This window comes from Pongo pygmaeus, chromosome 17 (genome assembly GCF_028885625.2).
Source record: "Pongo pygmaeus isolate AG05252 chromosome 17, NHGRI_mPonPyg2-v2.0_pri, whole genome shotgun sequence".
NCBI lineage: Eukaryota > Metazoa > Chordata > Mammalia > Primates > Hominidae > Pongo > Pongo pygmaeus.
The window spans coordinates 92,448,154-92,469,482 of NC_072390.2; the positions used below are offsets into that span (position 1 = coordinate 92,448,154).

The 21,329-nt window shown below is 43.8% G+C and overlaps 1 protein-coding gene across 5 annotated transcripts in view; it reads left to right on the forward strand.

Annotated features, from left to right (window-relative positions):
- GALR1 (galanin receptor 1) overlaps positions 1-21,329 on the forward strand; it is a 123,556-nt gene that overhangs the window by 32,092 nt on the left and 70,135 nt on the right. For 4 of the 5 annotated variants that reach the window (XR_008495489.2, XR_008495490.2, XR_010124206.1 and 1 more), the window contains one exon: positions 15,327-18,062. The exons of the other annotated variant lie outside the window; for it this stretch is intronic. The gene's annotated coding sequence lies outside the window, so the exon portion shown is untranslated. Of the gene's footprint in view, positions 1-15,326; positions 18,063-21,329 lie in introns of those variants that run through there. 5 annotated transcript variants of the gene reach the window in all.

Below are 21,329 nucleotides of genomic sequence, written 5' to 3' on the forward strand. Positions count from 1 at the left end.
TTTAATGATACTGATTCTTCCTAACTGTAAGCAGCAGATGTTTTTCCATTTGTTTGTGTCACCTCTGATTTATTTGAGCATAATTCTCATTGTAGAGATCTTTCACCTCCCTGGTTAACAATATTCCTAGGTATTTTGTTATTATTATTTTGGTGGCGATTGTGAATGTGATTCTGTTCTTGATTTGGTTCTCAGCTTGGATGTTGTTGGTGTATAGGAGTGCTGCTGATTTTTGTACATTGATTTTGCTTCCCGAAACTTTGCTGAAGTTGTTTCTCAGATCAAGGAGTTTTTGGCAGAGACTATGAGGATTTTTAGCTATAGAATCATATTGTCTGCAAACAGGGATAGTTTGACTTCCTCTCTTTCTATTTGGATGCCTTCTATTTCTTTCTCTTGCCTGATTGCTCTGGCCAGGATTTCCAGTACTATGGTGAAGAGGAGTGGTGAGAGAGGGCATCCTAGTCTTGTGCCAGTTTTCAAGGGGAATGCTTCCAGCTTTTGCCCATTCCGTATGATGTTGGCTGTGAGTCTGTCACAGATGGCTCTTATTATTTTGAGGAATGTTCCTTCGATGCCTAGCTTGTTGACAGTTTTTAACATGAATGGATGTTAAATTTTATCAAAAGCCTTTTCTGCATATATTGAGATAATCATGTGGGTTTTGTTTTTAGTTCTGTTTATGGGATTAATTACCTTTATTGATTTGCATATGTTAAACCAAACTTACATCCCAGGGATAAAGCCTACCTGATCATGATGGATTAGCTTTTTGATGTGCTGCTGGATTTGGTTTGCAAGTATTTTTTTTTTTTTTTTGAGGATTTTTGCATTGATGTTCATCAAGGATACTGGCCTGAAGTTTTCTTTTTTGGTTGTGTCTCTTCCAGGTTTTGGTATCAGGGTGATGCCAGCCTCATAGAGTGAGTTAAGGAGGAGTCCCTCCTCCTCAATTTCTTGAATAGTTTCAGTTAGAAATGGTAGTTGTTCTCTACATTCCTGGTAGGATTTGGCTGTGAATCCATCTGGTCCTGGGCTTTTTCTGGTTAGTAGGCTTTTTATGACTAATTCAATTTTGGAACTCATTATTGGTGTGTTCGGGGAGCCAATTTATTCCTGATTCAATCTTGGGAGGATGTATGTTCCCAGGAATTTATTCATTTCTTCTAGGTTTTCTAACTGTTGTGCACAGAGGTGTTAATAGCACTCTCTGAGGGTTATTTGTATTTATGCGGGGTTCGTGGTAACATCCCTTTGTCATTTTTGATTGTGCTTATTTGGATATTCTTTCTTATTTTATTAGTCTAGCTAGCGTTCTACCTTATTTATTCTTTCAAATAACAAACTTCTGGATTCATTGATTTTTTGTATGGTTTTTCCTCTTGAGTTCAGCCTGAAAATTCAAAGATTCATGTTTATGGAATAGTTTATGTTCATGGATTCTTTCATTTCCTCCAGTGCAATTTCTCCTTCTCTGCTGTTTTAATGGTCTAAGCAGACTTTGTAAGGAGAAGCTTCCCTAGGCTCTTTCTAGGAGTTTCCAAGCCTAGAAAATATCATACCAATTAAGCAGGCCTTTTCACTTTCATAGACTGTGATACAATTATTTGCATGTTTCCAATTGCTTTTAATAGGCACATCTTCAAAATGATGGCAACTGTGATTTATATACTAAATTCAGCTTAAGAATGGTGCCTTCCCCTGGGGACAATGTTTGGATTAAATTATTTAATCAATCTAGCCAAGTGCCTGGGACCTAGAAATGAAGGAGGACAGGGTTTGGACTCTAGAACCTCTGAGGTTTTAAAGAAGGTGGGGAAGGGAGGGGTGTGGCCAGGGATAAAGGAGAGGCTAGAAAAGTCTCTGTCACGTCCCCTGCTGGCTGGCTGGGGTGGTTTTGTTGATGAATTCTATTTTGTGTTTCAGGAGGGGATCTAATGTTCTCCTCTTTATATAATCACCTCTATTTCTCTTCTCAAGCAGCTTGAATCTTTCACTTACCATGAAAGACTAAATATAAAAATAATACTAATACTTTTTAAACTTTCATACCCTACCAAGCTGTGGAGCTGGGGAAGCCAGGTGCAGCAGGGAGGAGCTGCCAGGTGGGGCCTGAGAAATCTGCTCGGGAGCTGGCTTGCAGATGCCGCCTCAAAGCCAGGAATTTGCTCTTGGTCACTGTGTGGCACATTTATTTTCCTTCTGCATCAATTTTTTCCTAAGATTATGACTGTTTTAGTGAAACAGGCTTTATGACAGAGGAGTTTGAGCCTTAAAAATCTGGAATAACACTGAAATCATAATTATACGGAAAATATATAGACATCTGAGATCCTGCTACGTAGAAAACATCTTCTCTCAAAAAATAATATTACAGATGTGAACTAATCTCTTTTTTTTGTGGTCAATCCATGCTAGAAATACCGATGACAATGGCAGTCATTGTAACAAACACTTATACAGCCCTTTATAAAGGACTCTCATCCTTACCACCTTAGTGGTTACTCTTGAGTTTATACCTGAATAAGTCAAGGAGTGGCACAATTATGCTTCCTTCTCCCAGGTATGCAGAGAGGAAAGGGTGAAGCTTGGACTAAACCAGGTCTATTAATTTCTCAAAGGAAATTACAAAAATTAAAATTTGGGCTGGGGTTATATACACATGAACGATTAATAGGTAGAAAAAGATTCTTCAATAATCAGATATTACTAAGTCTTAGTAGCTTACTTAGTTCACAAGAATAAATTTCTCACTTTAATACTTTTTTTTTGCATCAAATTTCTAGGCACTATTTCTATTTTAAGTTATTCATTCTAGAATCTTTCTAGTTTCCAGAATCAAAGTTTCTCTTTCTAGAATTCCTTATAGGATAAAGCTTATTGCATTCTAAAGACAGTGTTCGAGCTATTAGAATTTAATTTTTAAAGAAATAGCAATAGAATTCAAAAGTTACAAAACACAAACAAAATAAAAACATGATTTACCTCTGGTTGATCTTACCAGTAATATAGTTCCTCTTTTAATTTTATTTTGCCTTGGATATTTCTCATTTATAATTCTGTTGTAGTTTTTATTCTTAAATATCCTTGTCTACGCTGAAAATGTCATATATCCAGAATATCTGACTCAGTTATTATTATTTTTTGTTCTACTGGGACTCTTGTTAAAAAGGGAAATGCATGACAAGTGATAAAAATGGCAGTTGGATGGAACTGTCATTAGAATGTCCTGGTTCTGTGCTTGATGCCACCAGGACACTGTGACCAACGAGGCTGCTCAGGGATCCTTGACATCCCAGAAAAGCCAACGCCACCCCATCGGCTCAGCACACAGTCCCAGGACAACATGCCCCTGGGCCACCCCAGCGGCTCAGCGCACGGTCCCAGGACAGCAACGTCCATGTCCCTGGGGAGCTTGTTGGCAATGCGGAATCCCAGGTCTCCCCCTAGACTCTTGGTGTCATGGGATTCCCGGTGGTCCGTGTGGAATCTGAGGTGAGAGGAGCCTGCCCCTCACTCACTGTCCGCTGGAAGATCCCTCTGCCTCCTCACATACAAATGTGTCTGTCTGCACCCACCACTCTTTCTTCTTCCATCTCTGAAAACAAGGCCCATTGTTACTTATTTTTCATTCTTCCTAAGTCTCCCTTCTAAGGCCTCTTTTAGTTAGAGCACCATATTTGATAATAGCAACAATTTCTGCAACGTGAAGGTGATGAAAAAATCTCTGTCTCCCTTTCTTCCTACTACGTGTGTCACATAACCAATACTGACAGCTTCATCAACGCCTTTCCACTTCTCCCTGGAGTTTTCGTGTGGTTTTTTCTCACCCCACCTACTCATCTTCAATAGTTCTCTGTCCCCTAATGGCTTTGAAATGAATATCTGTCTCTGCAGCTCCAAAGCCAAGACTTTAGGCCACTAGCAGATATTTCTTTTGGATGTTCCTTAGGGCAACTTAAATGCCCATAACTAATGACAGCACTGCATGACCACCCGGCAGACAGCTAAACACTTCTTGAAAATTACGAATGACTTGGACACTCCTTAAAATGACTCCTACAGGGTGCTGCAGTAAAATCTCAGAAACTGTGTTTTACTGCCTAATTTGACCTAATGAGATTCTGCAAGCCGCATGTGACTGGAGAATTCTTCCCTCTCTATTTTACTGACGAACTACAAATTTTGTGTTGCTAGGCTGAGAATATGGGGGCCCCAGGCTTCTGAGTGGCATGGCCAGGGAGTGACAGTGTCTCTCCAAATCATCAGCTTGGGCTGACTTTTTCCGGTTGCCTGAACATCTCAACATCATAGATTTCCCAATACATTTGAGAATTGTATGCTCTAAGTCTATATTGGCACATTAAACCATGTGTTGAACTTACAAGGCTGTTCAGGGCTTTAGATATTACTCATGCTTAAAAGAAAGGAGTTCATGATGAATTGGTTTTTCCATTTTAGCTTTTAGCCTTTAATATGATTCAGAAACAGACAAAACATAATATCCATGGGAACAAGGCAGAGCTTTTTTTTCCCCTTTGTGTTCATTTTCTATTTCTTGCTTCTTAGCCCATATATCATAGAATTAGCTCCAAAGTTCATAGGTATAAATCAGGGCATCTCAACAGCAACACTGTTGGTATTTTGGCTCGATTGTTCCTCGCTAGGCAGCTTGATCATCCTCCTGTCTGTGCACTGTGGAATGCTGGGCAGCATCCCTGGCCTCTACCCACTGGGTTCTGGTAGTGGTTCCCCACACCTCTAGGTTGTGACAATAAAAAGTGCTGCACAATTTCCAAATGTCCCCTTGGAGGAAACTATTGCTTCCAGTTGAGAACCACTCTCATCTAATGATCTTCTCAACTGTTGGAAGAGAAAAAAATCAGCAACTCTTCCCAACTAGGCATGTTTTAAGATCCCAAAACATGGCAAATGGCATCTCTGTACTGTGAACCTGTTGTGTCTGTTACCCCATTGCTGGTGCCATTTCCATGTGGCCGCTCTTGCTAAATCTTTTCTGTGCATATAATTCCCATGTTTGGGTGAGTGGGAAGGGGATAGTCACCTGAGCATGTGGGAGTAGGTGAGGACCTGCCCCAACCCTACTGCCTACCCAACATCCCAGTGCACTCCAAATCCCGGGCCCTTTATGTCTGCCCTTTCTCTGTCATCTAAGTAATTTACCATTTTTGCACCCATTTTTTTTGCCTTCATATTTTGTGATTTGTAAGAACAGATGTCTCCTAGCTTTGTGAAAGGTGAAGTTTGGGTTTATTTTCTTGTTCTGATTGTATTGAGATAATTTTGGAAAAGACAAGGAAAAAATGTTGTTACTATGCCAGATTAAATGGAAGGGCCTGGTACATTTTTGCTGTTGAATTCAGGGAGAACAGCAAGACTCAGGAGACAGGATCCCTCACACCCGGAGCTCCTTTCAGCCCATTAGGGACATGCATGTGTGCTTCTAGATGAATTTATCATTTAAAATGAGAACCTCTGTTTTCCATTAGCTTAAGAGGTTTTACTCAGCACCATATGGGAGTCAATTTAAGGGATGCCCAGATCACTCATAATCTTAGAGAAATAACTTTTAATTAAATTTCAATTAGTTAAACTTAAGTTGTGTTTGCTTGTTTAGAAGGTGTCTTTCCAAAATGAAAATAACGTATTGAAACTCAAACCTGTAAATATTATTCCTTAATATCATTTGTTCAAATTATAAAATCTCAAAGTTAGAGTTTGTTATATCTGGAAGGAATGGGTTAGAGGTCTGTTTCTGTGTCTATTTACTTGTAATTTTGAGGTGAGACAAATTAAATGCACATGGTTGGAAGCAGCGCCATTTGGAATTCAGCACTAGGTTGTATTTGTCATGGGTGCAGATTACTCACAGCGATGAAGCTTTTGCTGAGAGACAAAGGCCTTTTCCTGGTTTCTTTAAGAGTAGACCCTGTGAAACTGTTTTCCTCTCTCACCCTTCCCGCCCTTCCCTGTGCGAGGGTCTTCACAAACATCTGGCCTTGTAGGGTGTGATGACCTGTCTCTATTGGAGAAAGTGGGGCCCCAGATCTGGAGCGGGGCTGGTGGGGACAGTGAGAGACCCTGCAGGCTCACATCCAGATCAGGGTGGGATTTCATACATGCACTGCATTGCAATGCAGAGAGGGGCCCCCTCTGCTGAGCCTCAAATGAGTCAGGATGAACTCATCATTGTAATCAAGGGTCATTCCTGACAGTCACCTCGGAAACACAGGAGGAGACTGGTCTCCCGGGTGGGGAAGAGCAGTGGCCAGGTGTGACTGTGGCACCAATCTCTCTCCATCCTCCTTATGATGGGCACAGGGGCTGAGCCCCCAACGGGCTCTGGGGTGCAGAAACCTCACAAGAGGAACAGAGACAGCTTCTCTGGCCTCCACCCATGCGACACCAGTAGCATCCAGGCATCACTGACAACCCAAATGGCTCCAGACATCGCCAGTGTCCCCCAGGACAGCATTACCCTGTCCATTACCCTGGGTTTAGAGCCACAGGGTCACTCACTGGCTCAGAAAAATAACTATTATTTAAATTAGGGTGGCAAAAGGAACATGTCTCCTGATATTTTATCAAGAATAGCTCTAAAACAATACTAGATATATGTATTTTTAAATCAAAGACTGGCAGCTGGGAGTCCCTGAGCCATGCTGCTGATAGAGGTCTGTTGTGGCTTCATTTTTTCTCTTTTGTGTGTGTGTGACTGTCACTGTTTCTGTTCTGCTCATGGTCTGCATGCTCACGAGCACAGCTTATGCTCTGGCTGGAGAGAAGCGGTTGCCTCATGACTGGGAAGGGGTCTTCCTCTGGGCGACCCCGTCCTCCTACGCATAGCCACGGTGGCCCTGCACCTGCAGGTTGGGGCCGCCTCCTTCTCTGACTGTCCCTTGTTCCTCCCGATGGCTTCTGCATTTCATTTTGCTGATACGAGACCCTGCTGCACCGATCTGCTGTGACAGCCTCCTGCACGGGTTTCTCCAGCTTCCTCACAGCTCTCAGGCCAGAGAGAGCACCCTGACCCCCACAGCCTCCCATGAGGGCCGTGGAGCTGGTGGAGCTGCTGTCCCTGCGGCTGGTTGCTTTCTGGTGGCCGAAGGCTTTCTTCATCTTCAGCTTCATGAGAAACTGGAAGTGGTTGTCAGTAACAATCTTACAAGAGTCGTCATCTGTTTGGATCTTTCTAGATGTTTCTGGCCTTCTCTTTCCGGAGCCTCCTTCCATTCCCGGCAGGTCTTACATCTTCCTGTAAAAGTCTTTCACCTCTAGAAGGACCTTCCTGTCTGGCTCCTTGCCCCCTGCTGTCTGTACCTTCCACAATGAATGGCATCTTCTCCACCCAGCCAAGGCTTTCAACGCGGGACTTACCTGCATCGGTGTCTTCTTCAGAAGGTGGCGAGTGATTTATTCCAGAAGAAACACTGTGAAGATCTTTCCCAGCAGTGGGCTGTCCTCAGAAAGGGCCTCCACCTGGCTCTGTCCACAGCACCAGGTGCTGACGCCTTTCTGGAGCCTCGAGCCTCTGTTTCACTCCAGCCTGCAGCAGACAGCCCTGGATGCCACTGCAGCTTGATGTGGCCACCGCTGGGCTTGCCGAGGGACCTGCACGAGTCCTGGCCTCAGTCCTCATTGTCTGATCACTAAGGTCAGGGCCACTGCTTGCATTTTTCAAATGATTCGAGGCTGAGAGGAAGGGCCTGCGGAATGGGGGTGGTGGTGGAACCTCTTGAGAGCTTGCCTTTGAGGGCGAATGTGATCAATCCCTCCCTTCTGCCTTCTTTACCCCATGCCTGGCAGGGATTCTGGAGGTAGTTATGACCAATATTTACTTCCACTCTCTGTATCGTATCAGAGCAACATAGCACAATAAAACCTTTCACTGTCTCGGAGCCCGTACGCTTGCTGTCATGAGCGTGTATTGGTGGTGCAGACCCGCCTGTCGGCTCTGCAGCCCAACCCAGCCATCGAGCTTCTGAGTTCAGGAACAGCACGTGCAGGAAGGGATGTTCAGTCCTGCCCTGCACTCCGTTATGTCTGCTTCATTAAATTTATTTGCTACATGTTTGCTTCATTAAATTTGTTTACTTAGTGAATGAATTCTAACCAAATGCCTTCATAACTTTCTCAGTAATTCCTGACTTGCCTCATTTGGAAGGGAAAGATGGATATAAACCCAGGCTGTTCATGTTGCTTTATTTGACAGGAATGGCCACTCATGGTAGGGCTTCCAAGGCTGCACGGTGTCTCTCCTGTCTGAGGAACTCAGGCTGAGGACGAGGAGGGCCCGGCTCCCACTGCAACCCAGCACCACCGCAGCTGCAGAGCAGTGACCTATGTCAAGAGCGTTTTGCAACACTAGTGCTTTTCTGTCCTTTAAGAAAAATATGAGCCCTATTGCATACTGGGACTCCAATTTATACTTCTGAAGCCAAAATGATATCTGTGACCCATTTTAAAGTTAAATAAGTTAGTCGATAGATGGGAAGATGCTATGACCATAAGAGCTGATAGTTTCCTGCGGCTTCCCTAAGCCTGCCAGCTCTGGTTTAGAGAACTCACAGGCGCACACATGCAGGCAGGGAGGCTGAGGGTCCACCTGGCTCAGCCTCCACTGGCCGTGGCCGTGCCTAGCCTCTGGAGGGCAATGACTCCCTCGATGTGAGTGAATGAATGAATGATACAGTGTGTGTCCAGCCTGTGATGGGCTTTTATTGTGTGAGTGGAAACTTGGATGAACAGGGCGTTCCTAGCACAACAACATCCATCCGGGCTTCTGAGGGTGGTTTGGAAACAATCCAGTCCCAGACATGCCCTCGCCTTTTTTCAGGTGTGATGGCAGCATCCATCTTTCCCCTCCTGGAAGAGCCTGTTACCATCTGTAGCCTGGACACCTGCAGTAGCTGCCTATCTCTTCTCAGTCCACTCTTCTGGTTGGTTTTCTGTATTGTAGACAGGTGATTTTTCAAAATCGCAAACCTTGAGGGCCCTTTCTCTGCTCACCACCTTCTAGTGGGCTCTCATTGTTCTGAGGGTAAAGAGGGAAACCCCAACAGGACCTGGACGGCCCACTGGAGCTGGCCACCCCTTCCCCCCCAACCTCATGTTGTGAGATTCTCACAGATACACGCTGTTCTCTGAAGTCCTATGCTCCCTCCTGCTGCCCCGTGCTCCCTCCCACAGCACGAGGCTCCCTCCCACTGCTCCGTTCTCCCTCCTGCTGCCCCGTGCTCCCTCCTGCTGCCCTGTGCAGCGTCTTCTGCCAGGAGGAATTCTCTGCTGCTTCCCATCTTCCTCTCCCTCCGCACTCCCCCCTCTCTCTCTCTTTCTGTCTTTCTCTCCTGTTTGTTGGTTTCCATCGCTCTGTTTTTCTGTCTCCATTTCTTGCTCCTTCCCTCTCTGCCTCTCTCCCTCTGTCTCTCCCCCTTCTCTGTCTCTCTGTCCCCTTTCTTCTCTCTCCTCTTTCTCCATTTCTGTTTCTCCATCTCTACTTCTCTTGCTCTCTTCCCCTCCTTTCTGTGTCTTCACCTTTCCTTCTCTCTGGTTCTGAGTTCAGCTCATGGCTGTTCTGGTTTTGGCCTCAACACCATTTCCTCGGAGACAAGCTCCATGAGGCCCAAGGTACTTGCTTATATTCCTTCATGAAACCATGCACTCTTTTTTCTCTTCTTTTCATTCAGTGGGGTCTTGCTCTGTCACCCAGGCTGGAGTGCAGTGGTGTGATCATAGCTCACTGCAGCCTTGAATTCCTGGGCTCTAGCGATTCTCCTATCTCGGCGTCCTGAGTAGCTGGGCCCACAGGTGAGCGCCATCATGCCTGGCTAATTTTTAATTTTAATTTGTAGAGATGGGATCTCCCTATATTGCTCAGGCTGGTCTCAAACTCCTACGCTCAAGTGATCCTCCTGCCTCAGCCTCCTAAAATGCTGGGATTATAGACGTGAGCCAACACAATTGGCCATCATGCACTTTTCAATAGCCAAGTTATAATTTATAATTACAGATTTATTTTGTCATTATTTGACCAATATCTATCCTTCCCCATAGGGCAGAGGCTGCTCACTCTTTTAACAACGAACATTTATTGAACTTCTGCTTGTATCAGGCACGTCTGTGTTGTCCACCACCCATGGTTGGCCATTGAAATTCAGTGAAAGCGAAACAAAGTTAAAAAAACTCAGTTCCTCACTCACACTGTCCACATTTCAAGTATTCAATACCCATGTGGGACTAGTAGACACTGTGTTGAATAATGCAAAGTTATATAACATTTCTATCAGGTGATATTGGTCTAGAATCTGAAGAGTCCACAGTGAATAAGACAAAATGCTGTGTCTGCAGAGTGACCTCTCTGGGTGACGGTCTATTCGTGTCAAGCCTCATAAGGTCTGCCCAGAGCCAAGTGCACCAAGTATTTGTGGAAGAAATTAATTACTAAGAGGTTTCCTGAAAGGGCAACACTAGGGTTATCAAGGACACCCATGTAGAGAATTCATCCTATACATCATGTACATGTAAATGATGTGTGTGAGTATTTAACAAGACTGTCTTACAATATTTACATGCCCGTCTCCTTTCCGTGTTAAGTAGAACAACAAACAGGGAGAATCGGAGGTGGTTCAGCAGCCTCCCCACGCTTCCTGATGTTCAGAGGCAGTCTTTCCTTTTTCCTATAAGTGAAGGTTCATCTCAAGCTTTGATAAATACTATAAAGAATTATTTGATGAAAGGCAAAGGTGAGAATGGAAAATATATGTAGAAAAAGTAAGCAGTAGCCTTTGCTTACTGTTTGATGGTACTTTTTCTTTTCATCATTGCAAATTTGTTTCATGTTTTTAGTGTTTTAAAAGAGAATTGCAGCCACCACTCATACTTTTTTCTATCTGTTTCTTTTTGCTTCACTGATATGAAGAAGTAGATAAAGTAATGATAGCATAATTCAGTCTATTAACATATATAACCTAAAAATGTGGAGATGAGATAGAAAACTTCTTACGAAGTTAATAATTCAGTTGAGTTCTGTGTAGATAAACAGTGGGCTTGTCTATTCCTTTTAGCCCTGTAGCTTGGGGGAGGATACAGTTCTGTTGCTGATTCATCCCGTTCAGCCTGCACAAGCTGTCCCAGAACCACCAGAGAACTTGGACGCCTTTGCCTCCCCCATAGCCAAGGGCCCTGCTGGGAGAAGTGGAGTTGAGTTGGTGTAGAATGTTTCCCCTGGGTGCTCAGGGCATCTATTGAACGGGTTGTGGGCTAGAGGGAGGAAAAGTTCATTCTGGTAAGCTCAGGCCCAGAGGTGTGCAGAGATTTTCCTGTCCATCTCTGGGTTTAGAGGGACAGGAAAGAGCCACAGGGGCTTTGCCGGGGACACTTTTGGACGCTCCTGGCTGGAAGGACCAGGCAGGCAGGGGGAGGGGTGTGAGCAGATGGATGGGAGTGGCCATGGCATGGCCTTCTCTGTGATTTATCCCTCCCTCTCTAACGTTTTTATAAAAAAGAAAGTTTGGCAAAACTAGATGAGCTGAATGCTCCTAACTATTGCTGTTTGTTGAAATGACCTGCGGTGATAGCTAGTCCACATGGGACGAAACCTGCATAGACTGACAGGCTTAGTGATGTATGCCACCAGAAAATGTCCCCAGTTCTTTTGGAAATATTAAAGCTGAAAAGTGAGAAATAAAACAATACCATTCATGAAATAGTAAAAATGAGAAACCCCAGGCTTATTTTCAGTCCTGCCCTGGAAGCCCTGTAATAATTAAGATTTTTCTAGAAAACTCTTGAGAGGTGAAAAGCCCTGGGTGGAAGGACACGCCCTGCTGTATGCTACATGACCTTGGAAGATGCTCGTGAGTCTCTTGATCCTTCTCTGTAAGATGGGGCACACCACACATCTGCACCAGGGGCACGACACAGGGCTCAGGATGAAGCCCTCACACGGCAGGAATTTCAGAAATCCCAGCTGGCAGCAAATTTAGAAGCCCCGAATTACTGATAGCATATTTTCTCTCCTGCCTGAATCCAAAGACTTTGTGAGGTCAGGACCACGCTGGCTGAGTGCCCAGGGTGCTCCAGGGTCGGGGCACGCGCTCAGACACATGCAGAGAACGACTGAAAGTTGAAAGGGGTTCAGTTAACTCCAAGTCCACGCATTCAGCAGACTATGTCCGGGGAGAAACACACCAGAGAGATGCCGACCAAAGACAGCCCTTGCTTCTGCAGCCACTAGTGTTTATTATTATTATTATTTTTAGAAAGAGACGGGGTTTCAGTATGTTGCCCAGGCTGGTCTTGAACTCCTGGGCTCAAGTGATCCTCCCATTTTGGCCTTCCAAAGTGCTGGGATTCCAGGCGTGAGCCACTGTGCCCGGAGGCTGGTTGTTTTTAATGTCCTTACTGAAGTATAAAAACACTGTTTAGTGTTTCTTTATTTTGTTTTTCCTGGCTTTCCTGTACTTGAACTTTTTTTTTTTTTTAAGAATTCCATTTTGATTTATCTAGTGTTTTGGGGTTTATACTTTTTTATAGTTTTTTAAAATGGTAGCTGTAGGTACTTCATTATACACATCCTACGTGGTCTAGTGGTGCTGACATTTTGTTAGTTCTAATACAATGTGGTTACCTAAACTCTCTTTTCATATTTTCCCTCCCCCATATTATATTACAGTTTACAATATTATGTTATAGTTTATAATGTGCTATCATCTTTAATACTTTCTTTACATACATTGAGAACATCAGACAGCATTATCATTTTTGCTTCCAACCATGGAACATAATTTAGAAAACTCAAGAGGAGAAGGAGTCTATTTATTTACCCATATTTTTTACTTTTGCTGTTGTTCTCGCTTTCTTCCTAATATTCCAATATTGCTTCTTTTATAATTTCTCTTTTGTTTAGGAAACTTCCTCCAGCCATGCTTTGAGTAACCCTGCTGGTGGCAGATTCTCTTAGTGTTCCTTCACTGGAGAACGTCTCTATTTATACCCGTCCGTGAACGTCTCTATTTATACCTGTCCATGAGGGACATTTTCCCTGCCATAGACTTTTGGTTGACCGTCCTTTTCTCTCGGTATTTGAGACGCGTGCTACTTCCTTTTGGGTTCCATGGTTTCAAATGGAAAATTTGCATGTCCTACAAGCAATGTGTTTCTCTTTGGCTACTTTGCAGCTATTTTTCTTTGTCTTTAGTTTTTCAGACCTTTGATTATGATGTGTCTTGGTATAAATTTCTTTGGGTTTACCACATTTGGAATTTTCTCAGATTCTTGAATCTTTAGTATATTTCACTAAACTTGGGAAGTTTTCAGCCATTTAAAAAATATACCTTTCCAGTTCCACTTTCTCTCTCTCCTCTGAGGGTGACACAGGCTCCTGACAGTCTATTCTTTCTCCTCGGCCCACTTCCTAGATGCTGCTCTGAGTTGGTGACTTCTGGCCCTCATCCAGTCTTTTGTCCCCTCGCTGTCCTGTTTTGTCCCCTCGCTGTCCACCCATTGAGGTTTTATGTTTGTCTTTTGGTTATTGTGTTTTCTTGCTTTATAATTTCTTTTTTTTTTTTTTTTTTTTCAGACTGAGTCTCACTCTGTCACCCAGCTGGAGTGAGGTGGCGCGATCTCTGCTCACTGCAACCTCTGGCTCCTGGGTTCAAGCGATTCTCCTCCCTTGGCCCCCTGAGTAGCTGGGATTACAAGCGGCCACCACCACGCCAGGCTAATTTTTGTATTTTTAGTTGAGATGGGTTTTACCATGTTGGTCAGGCTGGTCTCGAACTCCTGACCTCAGGTGATCCACCCGCCTTGGCCTCCCAAATTGTTGGGATTACAGGCGTAAGCCACCACACCTGGCCTCATTTGGTTTTTCTTTATTCTTTTGCTAAAATTGTCTAATTTTCCATTTATTCCATGGGAATTCGTACTTGCTGAAGTGTATTTATGATGGTTATGTGAAGATCCTGCTCAGCTAACGATAGCCTCTGACTCATCTCCGTGTTGTCATCCATCGATTTATTTCTCCTTCCAGTTGTGATTATCCTAGTTCTTCGTACACTGAGTGACTTTGGATCGGAGCCTGTACATTTAGGATATCTTATGAGACTCCCGAGCTGCTGGCGTCTTCGTCTGCAGCAGGTGCTGTCCGCTGGGCTGCTGTGTCTGGGCAGGGTACACGTGGCACTACAGCTGCAGCAGAGCCCTGACCGTGCTGAGTGGCTGCAGGCAGGTGGGGTGATGATAACCTTCCCCTGGCCCTTCTAGTGTCTTCAGGTGGATGTGGGGCTTTGGCTACACTCAGCTTCCTTGGGCCCTGCTGACCCCAGGGAGGCTGTGGGGAAGCCGGTGCAATGGCCTGCCTCCCACTGCCAGCTTTAGCCTCAGTGATGCCACACAGGGAGGGGGCTCCCTCCTCAGCCCAGTTGATACTGAGGGGAAAAAGTGGACTCAACCTGCCCCTACCCCTTATCCTTTCTTATGGTGAGGGGCTTGCCAGGGAGGGCACAGGGCAGTGAGCAGCCCCATGTCACACTGCTTTGCTCAGGGTTGTTGCTGCCGGGTGGGGTGGAGTGGGGCTCAGCTCCACAGTGGACCCACTGACATTGCCCTGGATAGGTCAGGGTGCCGCCTGCTTGTGCAGGGGGTGGGATGGAGCCAACTGATGCTCAGCGCCGCCCGAGGCCCTGGCAGGAGTGGGGGTGGGGAGGTGGAAGGTCCAGCCCTCATCGGCCCTGCTAAGAGCCTGGGGATGGGCCTTGTGTGTGTCTCGTGAGTCTTGCTGCGGGGGTTTCCTGTGGTTGGGCTGCTCTGTTCGTGGTCCTCTGGCTGGCGGATGGGGGTGAAGGCACGGTTTTCCTGGAGCTCCTTTTGTGGGTGTCGGCGAGTGGTCCCAGGGTTGGAGCTTCTGCAGAGCCGTGTGGAATCCATGAGGGGTGGTAGGAAGCCCAGGAGCTCAGGTCCACATCCTCCCTGGAGCCCGACTCTCTGGGCACCCTGCCTTCTTCTTCACACCCGTTGGCTGTGCTGTGTCTGGGATTCTTGGTCATGAGAGACAGGACTGGGGAGGAAGGGGAAAGCTACCTGTGATGGGACTGGAAGTCTTTTCCTAAATATGTGTTGAATAGAGAAGTCATTTAAATCCCACCCACTGGTGTCTGGAGGGACTGCTTGTCCTGTGATGGGCTCTCCCTCCCAGGCAGTGAGGAGGCATTGTCCCGGGGAGCAGGGCTGCTGGGTGCTCCTCTCCACCAAATTGAAATGAAAGAAGGTGTGCTCTCCTACTCACCAGAGGCCTTTTTGGTTGACAGCTTGCACCATCTCTATCCCATCTTCATGTAACTCGGAGGCCTGTAACCCTTGGCATCTGGCTGCAGCCTCCTGACATTAGTTCAACAGAGCACAGGCGGATGTTCTGAGCTTCAGGTTTGTCCTCGCCAGGTCCCTTGATTGGAAGTTGGTCTCTGTTGCTGTGCCATGTGGATGACTGCAGTATACATTTAATAATCACAGTCACAAGCTCCTTCATTGCCAGCCCTCAACACACAAAAGTATTCATTTGGGTAACTTTGAACAATGCACATTTTCCTTACTTGCACTTTGGATCACAGGATAAGAAGGGGGAAATGGTAAAAACAAAAACTCACAAACCAAATGAAACATTTATCTCTGGGATCAAGGATGCTTCACGGAAGGGGGACCTGGCGGTCTACAGGTTACAGCTGGAAGTCACTGCCTGCTTTGCTGTGGTGGTATCTTCTAGGATTTGGTCTTTGTGGAAGCCTCCATATTAAAACAAAGGAGAAGAGGTGAATGTTCCGGACTGCATGCCCACATGGAGAATCTGAGGGGAGGAGAAGAATGAAAGACTTCGAATGGGAAATTGCTTTGAAATCTATTTCCCCAAATCTACTTAACCTTAGGCCAGGAGAATATTGTATATCACAAACTAATTTTGCAAATGACATTTCAAAGATCCCTTTTTAACCTAATTTAAGTGCATTCCATTGTGATTCTCTACTAGCTGCTTGTGAATAAAAATCTAATTACTGTAGCTAGACAAAATTCTTCTGGATGGAACAACCTTTCCTTCCTTCTTTCCTTCCTTCCTGGGAATGCCAAAGAACATTGCTTGATCTTTTAGCAAGCAAAGGCCAAGGTACACAATTATTTTGGAGGGCCTGAAAAAGTATTTCTGTTCTTGTACATTTCTGTTGAGCCGTATCTGAATTCATGGGGCCTGCTGCCTCTGTAACAGCTCTGGAATAGTTGTAATACTACAGGGGCCAGTGACTGCGCCTGCATTTTAACTATGGTGCCATCAAGTGGTCATTCTTAACAGAGCTGGGCTCTTTAGTCAAGCTGGTAGTAGAAATTTCCAAGCCCTTCATTAAGAAATTTATATGTTTGGCCGGGTGTGGTGGCTCATGTCTGTAATCTCAGCACTTTGGGAGGCCGAGGTGGGTGAATCACCCAAGGTCAAGAGTTTGAGACCAGCCTGGACAACATGGTGAAACCCCGTCTCTACTATAAATACAAAATTAGCCGGGCATGGTGGCAGGTGCCTATAATGTCAGCTATTTGGGAGGCTGAAGCAGGAGAATCGCTTGAACCCGGGCGGCAGAGGTTGCAGTGAGCCAAGATTGTGCCACTGCACTCCAGCCCGGGTGACACAGCGAGACTCCATTTCAAAAAAAAAAAAAAGAAATTTATATGTTTATTAAAAAATTGAACTGTAACTGGGCATGCTGCATCTTTAATGTATCAGAATTCAAGGTAAATAAACCCCTTTCCAAGCCTTTAAAATCCGTATAAAAATCTAGCCAGAGTTTCTTTTCTCCACCTCCCTGTATGGCTTATTTGCTGTTTGTTTCTTTCCCTCAGGGACCATATTTTCCTGCGACTGGCTCTTGGCTTGGCCCAGTCACTAATTATTTGCCTCAGTGTCTTGCTCTACTTTTCTTGGTCCTCATTATTTGATTTACTCAAATTCTTGGTACCTTGTTTATGGGAAAACCATGAGGAAAGGTTCCAAGACCTCAAGTTTAATTTAGCTCAAAAGTGAAGAGGTTGTTGTGTGTTTCCTTTCCTGTTAAAAGAACAGTCACGTTGACGTCCTCTCTCCTCACATATGACTTCTGCAGAGATTGAAAGGCTGGGTGTAGTGGCTGAAGCCTGTAATCCCAGCACTTTGGGAGGCTGAGGTGGGCAGATTGTTTGAGGTCAGGAGTTTGAGACCAGCCTGGCCAACATGGCGAAACCCTGTCTCTACTAAAAATACAAAAATTAGCTGGGCGTGGTAGCGTGTGCCTGTAGTCCCAGCTACTCAAGAGACTGAGACACAAGAATTGCTTGAACCCAGGAGGTGGAGGTTGCAGTGTGCCGAGATCACGCCACTCCAGCCTGGGAGACAGAGTGAGACTGTCTAAAAAAAAAAAAAAAAAAAAAAGATCCAATCATCTGTCTTTCTTTTCAAGTTTGTCCTCCAAACTAATTGGAAGATTAGTATTTGAAAGGCAATAGAAAATCAGACTGAAATTTCAAATACATAAAAAGGAGTTGTTCCCATTGTCTGTAAGTGTGAAAGCGCCGTAAAGGTAAATGTCACGGTGGAAAAAAGTCCAGAGGCTACAAGGGAACAAGGCCTCCTGCTCGGAGAGCCTCACTCCTGCATGTCAAATTTTCAGGTTAGTTGCTGCGACGATTTCTTGTATTTCTAGACGTTTCCCAGACATACACAAAAATAGTTATGTAATAATTTCTTCCTCCTTTTTAAAAAATCCAAGGCATCAAATTGTGTGCTCTCTTCTGCAACTTGGTTTCTTAACATATTTCTTGGAAATCTTTATAAGCTGTTATTATAGTTCTACTTCATTCTATTGTAATTATTTAAAATTATTAAAATTAAAATACTTGGTAAAAATAAACATGCACTTGCGAACAGAAAGTCACAGTCATGCCACGCCTCCTCAACAACCTACTGGTAACCAGAGGCCATTGCTTTGAGCTCTTTCTATTTTCAATTCTATTGGCAGGAACCTGCAAAACTCTAGCTAATACATTTATATCTTTTTGTTTAAAGTCTGCAGCTTCAGACAATATTCATTAATTCTTTTATATGAAAGATGAATATTTAGCTTGCTTACACTTTTCATATCCTAATATTCAATTACATTTCTTTATTAATTAATATTTTAACTTAAAATATTCTTTATTATTTTATGTTCCGTCAATTTTGTTGTTGTTGTTGTTGTTATCGTTGTTATTGTTGAGATGGAGTCTCACTCTGTCACCCAGGCTGGAGTGCACTGGCACAATCTTGGCTCACTGCAACCTCCATCTCCCAGGTTCAAGTGATTCTTCTGCCTCAGCTGCCCAAGTAGCTGGGACTACAGGCATGCGCCACCACACCTGGCTAATTTTTGTATTTTTTGTAGAGATGGGGTTTCACCATGTTGGCCAGGTTGGTCTCGAACTCCTGACCTCAGGTGATCCGCCCACCTGGGCCTCCCAAAGGGCTGGGATTACAGGCATGAGCCACCATGCCCAGCCCCATCAGTTTTGTATAACAGCTGTTTTGAGGTATAGTTGATATAACATAAAATTCACCCTTTTAAAGGTTACAATTCAGTAGTGTTTAGTTTATTCACAGAGTTGTGCAACCATCACCATGACCCATTTCCAGGACATTTTCACTACTCCCGAAAGAAACTGTGCACCTGAGGCTTCTGTCTTCATCCCGCCTTGCCTAGCCTCTGGCATCCAATAATCATCTTTCTATCTCTATGGATTGGCTTATTCTAGACATTTTTATATAGAGGAAATCATCGTGTGTGTGGTGTTTTGTGCTTTCAGGTTCATTATGTTGCATGTCTCAGTGCTTCATTTCCCTTTATTGCCAAACAACATTCCATTTTATAAATATACAATATTTTGTTGATGCCTTCATCATTTCATAGATACTTGGTGTTTTCCATTTTGGGGTATTTTGAATAATGCTGGTATAAATATTAATGTATAGGTTTTGTGTGGACGTATGTTTTCAATTCTCAATATACATAAGAGTGTAATTGCTGGGTCATGTGGAAACTCTGCATTGAACCTTTCGAATTAAACTTGAGTCACCAAAACAGTTTGGAAAACTGCGAAACTCTCTTCCAAAATGGCTGCACCATTTTCCCTTCCGACCACAGCGTATGAAGGGTTCAGTTCCTCCATATCTTTGTTAACACTTGCTCTCTGCCTTTTTGATTTTAGCCATCCAAGAGTGTGAAGTGGTGCCTCACCACAGTTTTGATTTGTGGTTCCCTGATGGCTGATGACTTTGAGCTTCTTTTTATGCCATTATTGGCTTTTTGTGCACTTTCTTTGAAAAAATGTCTATTTAGAACTTTTCCTTACTTTAAAAATTGTGGTGTCGTGTTGCTGTTAATTTGTAGGCGTTCTTTATATATTCTCCATGCTTGGTATTTATCCGATGTACAATTTGCAAATATTTTCTCCCATTAAATGGGTTCTATTTTCACTTTCTTGGTGTTATCCTTTAAAGCAAAAGTGTCTTTAATCTTGATAAAGTTAAGTTTATCTAATTTTTTCCTTTGGTGTCATTTCTAAGAAACCATTGACTAATACAAGATCATTAAGATTTATTTATCCCTATGTTTTCTCCTAATATTTGTATAGTTTTATTTATTTATTTTTTAATTTTATTTATTTATTTATTTTGAGATGGGGTTTTGTTCTTGTTGCCCAGGCTGGAGTGCAATGGCATGATCTTAGCTTACCTCAACCTCCGCCTCCCTGGTTCAAGTGATTCTCCTACTTCAGCCTCCCAAGTAGCCGGGATTACAGGCATGCACCACTGCACGTGGCTAATTTTGTATTTTTAGGAGAGACAGGGTTTCTCCATGTTAGTCAGGCTGATCTCGAACTCCTGACCTCAGGTGATCCACCCACCTCGGCATCCCAAAGTGCTGGGATTAGAGGTGTGAGCCACCATGCCCGGCCAGTTTTATTTTTACATTTGAGTCTTAGACTTATTTTAAGTTAAGTTTGTATATGCTGTGAGGTAAGGGTCCAATTTCTTTCTTTCTTTTTTTTTTTTTGCATGTGGATATCTGGTTGTCCCAGCACCATTTGTTGAAAAGACTATTTTCTTCCCGTTGAATTATCTTGGCATTTTTGTTAAAAATCAAATGTATGAATTTATTTCTGGAATCTCAGTGCTACTCCATTGATCTATATGCCTCTTCTTATGCGATTTTACTTAATATATTTTGGAGCTATTAATATATCAGGACAGAGAGAGTGTCTTCATTTTCTTTCTAGCTGCATAGAATGTATAGACCTTTACTGAACTGTGTAATTTTACCTCAGCCCGTTTTTGATTGGAAAATTGTTTACAATCCTTTTGCTGCAGTGACTATATATGCACCTTTAAAATTGTGTATATGTGCCCATTTATCTGTAAGATAAAATTCTCATAAGTAGAATTGCTTATCCAATTATGTTTACAAAACAGATATGGTGGAGTTTTCTAGAAAGCTGGTTTGGGTCCAAGGGCCAGTATGGGAATTAGTTTCCAAAGGATGAATAGAAGACCTTTTTTCCTTAATCATCCTCAAACAAAATGAGATCTGCTCACAAAGGGAATAAGATTGGTTTCTGTCCTCCTTTGCCTTTCCCATGTGATACTCCTAAAGGGAAATCTGTGCATACAGAGGTCTCTCCAATTCCAAGTTCACATTTGATGTTTACATTGGACTTCTGATATGGTTTGGCTCTTTGTCCCCACCCAAATCTCATCTTGTAGTTCCCATAAATTCCCACATGTTGTGGGAGGGACCCATTGGGAGATGATTGAATCTCGGGGGAGGGTCTTTCCTGTGCTGTTCTTGTGATAGTGAATGGGTCTCATGAGATCTGATGGTTTTAAAAATGGGAGTTTCTCTGCATAAGTTCTCTCTGTCTGTCACCATGTGAGACATGCCTTTCACCTTCCACCATGATTGTGAGGCCTCCCCAGCCATGTGGAACTGTAAGTCCAATAAACCTCTTTCTTTTGTAAATTTCCCAGTCTTGGGTATGTCTTTATCAGCAGTGTGAAATCAGATTAATACAACTTCTGTTATGGACTGACTGATGTCATTTTCTAATAACAAAATCTGCTTTTTTTCCCTATCAATGAATTAGTGGAGCAGCAGACTGATTAAACATCTTCCCTGAGTTCCACAGTTCCCCTGTACGATTCTCCATTGTTGCCCAGACCTGCAGCCCTGCCATCAGCATTCTTCCTTCTCTCCGATGCGCTGAGC